This window comes from Amblyomma maculatum, chromosome 4 (assembly GCF_055883805.1).
Source record: "Amblyomma maculatum isolate TAMU_Amacu chromosome 4, ASM5588380v1, whole genome shotgun sequence".
NCBI classification, from domain to species: domain Eukaryota; kingdom Metazoa; phylum Arthropoda; class Arachnida; order Ixodida; family Ixodidae; genus Amblyomma; species Amblyomma maculatum.
In genome coordinates, this window is record NC_139347.1 from 57210365 (window position 1) to 57221623 (window position 11259).

Sequence of the window (11259 nt, forward strand, 5' to 3'; positions counted from 1 at the left end):
GAGTTCACACAGCACAGTTGTCGGGAGGAATAAGGGACGCAACAGATTCTGTTGCAGTCGTACTAAAGAGACAGCGTTAAAGGTCTTGTTCTCTAGGAAACCAGGCGGAATCGTTGTCGGCGTCAACTTTGTGAGCAAAAAATCACGAGGAAGCCTTAAGCGCCGCCTTCAAGGCTATGAAGGTTCGCCAAGCCGTAGGAATGTGCCTTCGTAGCCTATGCGCAGAAGGCCTTACTCGGCTTCCAAGAACACTGGAAGGTTTATGCTTATTCTTCCTGAGCACCTCAAATGGGCAACCCCATTCGGGCTCCTCTCAACTTTATGATATCGTGTCTTCTCGTTAATTCGCACAAACCACCGAAGAATCAAGTGCTCGGCCATGTCAGCTGCCAGTTACCACGTGCAAGCGCCATGCTTTTGGTATTTTGCTCACTACGCCGACGTCGCATTTTCTGGTGAACGGAGCCTTTAACACTATCGCGTTAAAGATTACATGCATGGCTCTGGTAGGTGGTAGCTGGCAGCTGGAATGGCCACGCCAAGACCGACTGAAATAGAGACCTGGCACAGAAAACAGGGTCCTATGGGACCGCATGCGGCAACTTTCGTTACCTTTCTCGCCGTTGAGAGCGCTCGGTTGACCAGTTCTTCTGTCATTATCATCATCATCATCATCATCAAATCATAAATAATTTAAACAAACTGTACCCAAATTAAAAAAAAAGATATTTGCCCGAGCTATACTTCAAAAATTTTGCCTTTTTGTATCTTAGCGGAGAGTGTTTATTTTTACATTATTTTTCTCTCGCCAGAGGACATACCGCGATACCGCTTTGTGCGACCGCACTGGAGTTAACCGCTGCGCATGCGCAGGACATATGCATTACAGCGTGGACAGATAATTAGACTATACCAACGAAGAAAAATGACAGAACTAATAGACCCTTCTTATCAATAGGTTTGCAGTAGCGCCAGGCTGCCCGTAGTGTTCTTTCCCTGGTGGCGAAGGCTATGAACTAAAAAGGTGCGCGCTGGAGCAGTGCTATCTGTGCAGGTCTTTATTTCAGTCGGTCTTGGGACATGCACTTATCGGTCGCAAGGTTACGCGATGGACGTTACGCGACCACGTGACATAGCCGATCTGGCCGACTTGGCAGCAGCTGCCAACTCTGGCTTGGCAAATCAGATGGAAAGGTGAGGTGAATCGAACTTTCCCAGTAAAGTATGCCATCCCTTGTCCACGCAAGCGCGTTTCCACTGCTCGGTTTAAGTGAGCTTTATATGTTTGTCGGATTGTTGTCGCGTCATAACCTTAAAAAATGACCTTAAGTCCCCCACCCCCCTACCCATCTTCGTTTCCAAGGTTTTTGTACTAATTCGCTGCTACCAGATAATTTATTAGTACCTGCCCCTCCGAGATCCAACTCAGATATGACAAGCTATCTTGGCAGTTCTGGTGGCTGCTTTTTATCAACTCCCGTTAAGATTGCTGTCCGTTACCTTAATGTTATAATTTCAACTTCGATAAAAGCATGATGTATACTGCTTGGTTTATTCATAATGCTTGGATTTCTAATATGCAGATAGAATTGCAAAGTAACTGACTCTGATGATACTTTCCTATTCATCTGTTACTGCTAACAGGAAGGTATTTGGGAACTACAACCAATCATTTATCTTTCATATTTGGCAGTAAAAAAAAAGAAAATGGCTCATGTTTATCCAGCCAATTATTGCACTGCGTCCTCTTTCGTTCCTCCGCATAAGCGTGGCAAACGATAAATCCAAGATTGATAGCGACTGCTCGACGTTGAAGCTTATTAGAGATACCAGCGATGTCACGGGCACGCTGTGCATTTGGGCCCTGCCCAGAAGTAAAAAAAAAAAAAATGTAGTGCATTCAGGCAAAAAAAAAAAAATGAATAGGCATACGGATCATCAAAGTTCTCGGTCTCAAATGCAGCGATGAGGTAAAACGTGTGTCCAGAACCGAATCTGTACTCTGAGAGGAACAGCTTTGGAATGAAAGATGATGGCATTACATCACGATGCGGCGTTTTCTTCGCGCGTATATCAGAATGCAAAAGCACAAGGAGCGAACTAAAGCCTTCTTAATGAAAACGGCGGCGGTGGCGTGCTCTGATTACGATGAGATAAATCTTGCTGTCACAGCGCAGAGAACGACCGAGACTGCGTACATACTGTATCGGAATCACATAGATGGCTCCAACCGCTCATAATTTAATCAAAGCGGTACCATGGGCTCACATCTCCTCCCCCCCCCCCCCCCCCCCGAAAAAAAAAAGAAACCAAAAACAAAAAGAAACAAACAAACAAACTTAGGTACATCTCACCTCTTATGAAATCGCGATGCTCGATTGGGGAAAGAGAACAAGACAAGGCATCAATAGTTGTCACGTCCCCAGGTCCCAGAAAGGGGTACTCAGAAGCATATAGTAGTCCTCGGACACGTCACCTCATAAATGTAGATAAAGATATTTTGTGCATGCTCTAGAATGTGGCCAATGTACTTAACACAATTTTACACATTGAAAATTTTCTTTGGTATTCCTTCACATGATTTAGTTATCCGCTGTTCCACACCTAACGCATCCTATTTACAAATGGCAGCTTTAATTTTCGCCTCTAGCGTGGCCAGCCTTCAAATTGCAAAACGATCGCGTTTATATGAAGAATTCTCTTCTTTTTCGGTAAGCAGTCAAAGAGAAGTCTGACGCGAAAGAAACTGATTTTGTCCCTCTTTTTTCGTCATAAAAACGCCTCGTACTGCAAGCATGAATTAGTAACACCTGCATCCGGCGTAATTAAACGGGCCAAGCGTATATCGCCGAACTTCCATTTATGCTTCGTCTGCTATGCCTGTCGTCGAGCTTCAGAAGTGGCACCTTGTAGCGTTTTGGTTCGAATTAGCTTGCGCTCCTTCAGTATACCGGGGAGGTCTCAATGCGCAGGCGACAGCTAACGCAGGACCTATTCAGCAGACGAATAAAAGGAACTGAGTAGACTGCAATGAGACTTCCAATCAAGGAACTTTGCCACTGCGAGGCACGTTGTGCCAAATCTTATTATGGGTTTTGCCAGAATGGTTGATAACTGGGCGTACAATTTATTTGTAGTTATTATGACCTCCACCACCTTGCACATAGCCATGTCATACAAGAAAGAAATTAATGTCCCCGTTGTTAAAGGCAAGTGGTTTTTCTTCTTTCCTTTCCGTCCTTTTTTTCTCTTCCATTTTCTATGTCCATTGTTTTTCGATATCTATTGTAAACAGAAAAGTGAGGTAAGGCAGCGCTAACTTGCTGCAATTAAACACAAATTAGTTTCTGACACTGTTACTAATTGTTCTAAAGCTTAGCCACTGCGCGGAAAACAGCCGATCGTTTTTTAGCCAATGATCCCAGAACGGTATCGGTCGGTACTTGTTCATAACTGATGCTTGCACTTTGTACGCGCCAACAGCTCTGTCTTTGAGCAAGCAGGTATAAACTTGAGCGCGCTTATTCGCCCAAAACTTAAATAAAAAAAAGAATACAAAACATACCACACATGCTATTATAAGTCGCACATTGTCAGTCGTGTCGCTAATGGTTAAACAAATCTTTATGGCTCGTCACCAGTAAGAAATTGTGCCGTTTTGATTTCCCTGTTAGGGCCAAACTACACGGTTACAGTGAGAACTGCTTCAAGCTTTTGGACGAGTAAGACCTGCCTCTAACAATTTCAGAAATTGGACGACTCGCCGTCTTGAAGTAGTGACGATCGTGCTATGAAATTTCGTTTTGAGTGGAATTTCGTGGGGATTCATACGAGGACTGCCCCTTTTTGGAATATCTTTATATAATGAGCTGACACGGGCTGTGATGCGTCTATGTAAATGATAAAAATTGACAGAGCCTTTTCTTTTACATTTTGGTTATGCCTACTAGCTTCGTCCCAGCATCTGTTTTGTGAGCGTCGATTTCCACTTAGCTTAAGGTGAGTTAGCCCCTCGAAGCTAGACTAACTTCAGTAGCGCTCGACAAGGTAGCCAAGCGTAGGCCCTATGTGAAAGCTGCGGCGCCTTTCGTACTCAGAGACCCACGTTCCCGGCACCCCTTGCGATCGTACTCTTACTATGCTGTCCGCGCTTCCTCAGCAGTGTCATCCTTGCCCAACCGCGTTATCTGCAGCAAAAACTTCTACAGCACCAAGAACTTTTTCGTGCATCTCTCCCCCCCCCCTTTTTTTTTTTTTGCAGCACGCCTAAAAAGAAAAAAAAAAAAAAGAAAAGACGCAGCGCCGGGTTGTCCTGCTCCCTGTATACCCAGACACACCTAGGCTAATAGAGGCTCGCTGCTTCTCTACAAATCTGTAATAGCCAACATTGTGCTGAGCAGTGTAGCCAATGGGCCATTCTGGCATGCGAGTTTCACAGCGTTACGACTAACACCCAGGAAAAGCAGCGCGTAGTTCCCAAAGGCGTCAGGACGACCCTAGCACAAAGGACATCTTTTCATGTCGTGCTTGATTTTGCCCCCCCCCCCCCCCCCCCCCACACACACACACACACACCCTTCACTTGCCTCTCATGACATTTGTAACAGTAGAAATTGATGACTATATCAATATTTCCGCTTCTTTTATACACAGGGAAGTGCTCCTACAAGGACAGATTTATTCCCATCGGCGTCAGCGTCGTTAACACTAAGACCTGTAAAACCTTCCAGTGTCGCGTCTACACTGGAAGACTCACTATAACGGGGTAAGCAATGCCAGAAGCCGAACTTGCGAAGTGTTTAACCGTTCAAACGTTGATATTGTACTGCTACATCAACTTTTGTGCATCATGTTCGCGGCACAACTGGAACACAGGCCAGTATAAAGCAACGAATCCTGTTATTGGATTCCCTTTTATTCAATTCAATTCAATTCAATTCAATTTTATTATATCCGTTTAGTATATTCCAGCTTATACATACAGAAGGAGGTCCCAGAGTCAGTGACTGTATCGGGACTTTGCGTGTTACTGATTAATCCGGGTGACAACAGAATCAGTATAGGCCTTGATGTAAGAATGAGGGCCAAAAAAGAATATATTAGAACAGAAGCCTTACGACATCCCAAATATGCTTCTCAAGAATGAAGAAGGAAGGGCTAACTTTTTTTCTGACCTTGTATTCTTGCAGAATACATTCAATCTTTGCCTGTTCAACCCCGAAGACTATCAAACTGGCTTTGGTGTATTATCGTGAACAAAAGCGATATCACCCCGGCCGGTCTAACGTCGGAACCGTGCCACACAGCATGGGGGCACCAGTTTATGATGCCCTCATGGTATAAACACCGATACAGTTTGCTCTTCACGCCACCATGAGTGCATCATGCGGTGACGCCCCTATGTTGTGCGACATGGTTCGGAATCAACAGATATTTATCGAAAAAATGATGCAGAAATGATGATGCAGAGGTGTTGAAAGAAATTGTCAGTACAAGAAATTATCTCAACGACACGTGGGAGGAAATATATCTAATATTCCTCTCAGTCAGTGAGATGGAATACCCGCTGATGCATGCCGCGCCATGAGCGTATCTTTTCTGCTTCGTGTAGATAATTTCTTGTACGGGCAATTTCTTACAACACATATATGTCTGTTTCGTTTCTTCAATAAATCTTTGTTGATAGTCAGTGCTTGTTTATGTGTAGCCTTATTCTTTCGTCCTATCCTTGTGCGCTGTGAACGAAACGATTCCGTACCAACTCGTCCAAATTTCTGCTATACTTTTTAAACACATTTTTGCCACAATACCTGTGCACTTGAAAAATCATCGGTCCCATGGAATTATTTTTTTACTTCTCTCTATGGATCGCAAATTCCCGTAACAATTATAAGGCACGCGCAACGCTGGAAAATTCAGTTAAATTACAAAATCAGCCTTCATGATTACCTGAAGCCAGGGGCTGCCAAGCTGATAGTTTTCAAAAATATTGCCCGAGGTGCTTTCTGCACTGCATGTCCGGAATTACTAATCAGTTAAGCTAACCCAGGTGCGATCCACTGACTCCCGAGGATATCAAGAACGGCTGCCGAATGGAAAAATCTTCTTACATCAAGAACCAATCTTCGTGCTGTGGACGCATGAAAGTATGTCCCAAGTAAGAAATTGCGCTTTTCATCCTTTTCTCTTGTGCTCCTTGTCGAATCAAACATCTTTGTCGAGGATTTCTAGCACATGCAAGCGGGTGCTACACAAGAATGCTATAGTACGCTATGTGTGTTACATACGCTTACAGCGTGGTGACCAGAGGTTGTTGCATAACGTTTTTTTTAATTACATCATCATATTGTGAACTTCGCAGGATTTTGATGAAATGAGTTAGCTCACAATAACGACATACACTTGGGAAATCGATGTTTCGTGGTTTCTAATGTCGAGTAGGGAAACAAATAATTCGAACGGACCAGAAAGCAAGAACATGCAATGACGACTTACTAACAAGGATGAAAAGACTTATAGGTGCACCTGTGTTGGTTGAGTAAATTTACCAGCCTTATTATAAACACAGAATAGTCGAAAACAGCACAAAGTGAACGTTTTGTTGAAGTCTTTCTTTTTTACTCAAAATTGCCCATCGACTATGCTCACTTCACTAGGTACACTGGCGTGCATGAAAGGAAGCAGGTATTAGGCATTAAGGAGGCAACATTTAATGTTCCCGCAACTTAGGAAGCATTCCAGACACTTCTTCGCCCAACTAGAAATTAATTTCTTTTGAAGTGCATTAAATGACGCTTTTGAAAATATAGACTGGAGAATATTCTCCTTTCCTAAGAAAGAAAATTTACAGTAGCCTAGCTAAACTAAGCCCAGATATGCGTAGCGAATGCATAGAGAAATTAGCCGTTCAGCGACATCGTTAAACACTTGTAAGCCTGGCGGCAACGGTGGGTATCGATACCCGTGGCTAACGCTGTAGATAAGGGCCCGCTCCTTAGATAAAGAAGCCTTCCACGTGACGCAAATACTCGCTACGCTGACTGTCTCGGCAGGCTATTCGAGAAAAGCTGACTGCAGAGAGCATGGTCGTACTCACCGGCGACGATTCCTGATACCACAGTCTGCCACACACGTTGCACACGCAGCCAAAGCGATCGTTTACTAAGTCAGCCTCGAAGGTCCTATAGTTGCCGTAGCACTGGGTCTCAGCCGAATGGTTAGTAAGTCATCCGATGGGTCTTCGTCGCTTCGACTTGTTCTTGCTGTGCTGTTGGACTGTCTTCTCCTTGTGGTTCGGCAGAAAGTCGGCGTCTTTACCGATCTGAGACTTGGCGCCTTCGCTTAGCGAAAAGTTCTTCCCGCTCGATGCTCGTTTAGTCTTCTTTGCTTCAATCGCGCGTTTTCGGGCGTACTCGCGCCATGCGATGAATTCTGGATCGATTGAAGCTTCTAGGCGTAGCCTCCGCTGATGCTGTACAAAGCGCGTGCCCTCGCCGTCCGCCTCTTCCTCTAATTCCTGCGGCTCGGCGCAAAGAGTTGCCATGGTTACGGCGCATGCATATTTATGGCTCCGGCTGGGCACCGCAAAATGCGCTTCTGGAAGCCTAGTGTAGCTTTCGCTACAAAATGTGCAGAACGTCCAGAAAAGCCAGGGCCATGTAGCCAGGGCAATGGGACACGACTCTAGTGTATTCCTTAATTCCCGTTCACGAGTCAGAAATCTAGTGTCTGCAATGAGCAAAAAAGTTACAATGTACTAAATTAAGCAACGAATTTCATGAGCTCTCATTAATGGCTGTTGCTAGAGGCTTTCTTCTACACCTTGCAGGAAGTCTACTAAAAGCTGTGGTAGCCTGCGAGCTCAGATGAAACCACACGGCGCTGTTAGGTAAGAATAAGTTCATAGAGTACCAGTGAAGTGGCAGAAGTACCCAACGGTTATCTGCAGAAAAAATGGGCTTTGTATGGGGACTGTTTGTCCCGTTCACGAAATATATTTGAACGCTGAAGGTAGCCAGATATACATACTGGGCTATATATAACTTCCAAGTGTAGGGAGAAAGAAGTAGGTATGACCATGGCCAGAATTTCAGAGTTACATAAATTGCTTCTGGGGTCTATAACGAAGCTTTCACGATGCCGCCGAAGCGATTAATGACTTAAAAGGCATGACGCAGTCTTCTCAGACTGCTGAGATTTAGAGCTTCCGCTGTGCCGTGAGCTATAGATCTCGGCTGAAATGAAAATGAAGTGAGCTGAAGACTTTTCACCACATAAATCTGCACATTCTCAAGCAGCGCAATCGGGTCTCTTTGCTCGGGGTGGTCGGCTATGGCAATATGCCACTCTCGGCTCCATAGTTAAGGGCCGAAGCACGTATCAGTTTTCTTCACTGGCGAAGCTGCTGCAAAGGTGAAATAAAAGACAACAACGAAGTCAGTTGCGAGTTTGTCTAAAAGTAAAAGCCGTCAACATTTCAGCAAAGAACTGGAACACGTAATCAGTATAAACTACAAAGCATTCAGATGCTGAAGATCTTGCTTGTTTTAGTGGTATTCAAGTCGAAGACTTAGTTTATTTTGACGGTTTAGAGCTTCAGTTGTGCCGCGAGCTATAGACCTCGGCTTAAATGAAAATGAAGTGAACTGAAGAATTTTAACCAATTAAATTTGCACATACTCATGCAGCGTATTCGGGCACCTTTGATTGGAGTGATGGGCTGTGCCTATATGCTACTCTCGACTTCATAGTTAAGTGCTGAAGCATGTAATCAGTCTTCTTCACTTGCGAAGCTGCTGAAAGGTGAAATAAAAGACAACAACGAAGTCAGTTGCGAGTCTGTCTAAAAGTAAAAGCCGTCAACATTTTAGCAAAGAACTGGAACAGGTAATCAGTATAAACTACAAAGCATTCAGATGCTGAAGAACTTGCTTGTTTTAGTGGTATTCAAGTCGAAGACTTAGTTTATTTTGACGGTTTAGAGCTTCAGTTGTGCCGCGAGCTATAGACCTTGGCTTAAATGAAAATGAAGTGAACTGAAGAATTTTAACCAATTAAATTTGCACATACTCATGCAGCGTATTCGGGTACCTTTGATTGGAGTGGTGGGCTGTGCCTATATGCTACTCTCGACTTCATAGTTAAGTGCTGAAGCATGTAATCAGTCTTCTTCACTTGCGAAGCTGCTGAAAGGTGAAATAAAAGACAACAACGAAGTCAGTTGCGAGTCTGTCTAAAAGTAAAAGCCGTCAACATTTTAGCAAAGACCTGGAACAAGTAATCACTATAAACTACAAAGCATTGAGATGCTGAAGATCTTGCTTGTTTTAGTGGTATTCAAGTAGAAGTCTTAGTTTATTTTGACGGTTTAGTGCTTCAGTTGTGCCGTGAGCTATAGACCTCGGCTGAAATGAAAATGAAGTGAACTGAAGACTTTTCACCAATTAAATTTGCACATACTCATGCAGCTTGTTCGGGTACCTTTGATTGGAGTGGTGGGCTGTGTCTACATGCTACTCTCGACTTCATAGTTAAGTGCTGAAGCATGTAATCAGTCTTCTTCATTTGCGAAGCTGCTGAAAGGTGAAATAAAAGACAAGAACGAGGTCATTGCGAGTTTGTCAAAAAGTAAAAGCCACCAACAGTTTAGCAAAGAACTACAACACGTAATCAGTATAAACTACAAGGCATTGAGATGCTGAAGATCTTGTTTTAGTGGTATTCAAGTAGAAGCCTTAGTTTATTTTGACGGAGATAGGTCACGACGGCATATAAAGCTTTAGGTTTCAAGAGCAAGCCAGTAGTGATCCTATCGGTTAAGAGGAATGGCATTGCGCTTGCGTAGAACGTTGACACCGAAAGAGAAAAGGGTATGGGTAGGTTTGGTTAGTGTGACCGTATTTCATCCGGCGCTATCCTAAATCTTCCTAATATACTTGGGTGCGAAATGAAGTCAGAAAAGGTTTGCAGACGCACACGATATGTGCTCGATCCTATCTCATGCTAATTAAGTAAACAACGTCGCTCATAATTTCTCGAAGAGCGGAAGCACCGGTGGCTCAATTGGCATCCATAAATTCACTATTAGCATACATGAGTAGTACAGCTGAAGCCTGTTTATTCACATATCTTGATCGCATTCACTCTAGGCGCTATTCCACACTCCACTGTCGGCAAAATGAAAAGAATGATCTCCACTCGAAGCACCAAGCCGTTAAGCGCTTTCAGTTTCGCAGCTGCGTCGACCGTTTACGGTCTCGCACAAAACTCGTTTTGTTCTTTTTTTAGTCGCATACATTCAGTGCTTGTTCCACTCTATGTAGTTCTTCTCTGTTTAAGCAAAAAAGTGGCACCTTCTCACTTGTCAGAAATTGTGGCCCTTTATGTCTCCTTTATAGATTCAGTGCAGTAAATGGGAAAATAAGCAAGAGCTTTCCTGCAAATCAAATATGAGCGATCCAGTTTCTAGGCTCTCTAGTACGTACGCCACTCATCAATAACCACTAAAAAATAACATGACAGATCATTACGGATGCTTGTCTCGAACGACGCGGCAATTGCGCAGTTGCCAGCTCTGGCATACGTACGCCCTGGGCGGAGAGAGGTAACACAGTGCGCTAACTAGACGCGATGTTCGGCCATGCCAAATGTCGGGACATAGTTGGTATGACATTCCTTGAACTGGCGCAAATCACCTCGATACAATGGAGAGAGGTAACCTAGAAGCGTACTGGGTACATCATATCCTCGAAATCCGCCTTAGCGAACTTTATTTACAGCTACTTCACAGGGCTTTGTCTGTACCTTACTATGTCTACTGGCCAACTGTTATTGACGATTCGGGAAACGAAATGGCAGGCCTAGAATGTAGATTCGGAAGCTCCTCAGTATTTGCTTTGACCCTTGCAGGAAAACCCTACGGAGCGATACGCGGAAAGCAGGTGGCTTCAGTATTGTACCGTTTTCGTTTCCTGCACCTCCGAACGGGAAGACTTAGCAGAAAAGGTAAGCATGGAAAAGGAACGGTTACTTGCAGCTACATGGTTAAAAATGGTATGTTTATGCTACAGTAAGCAACAATAAGCGATTAGGGAGGAGAGGCATATATGTGCAAGTAGACACAAATGGACTTAAGTTAAAAGAAGGAATACTGACACTCTGGTTCATGACTTCCTCTTCCTATCCTCTTCTCTAACGTGCAGGAAAGACCTGATAAAGGATACTTGGAGCATAATTAAAATGTCAGAGCGAGATTAAAGC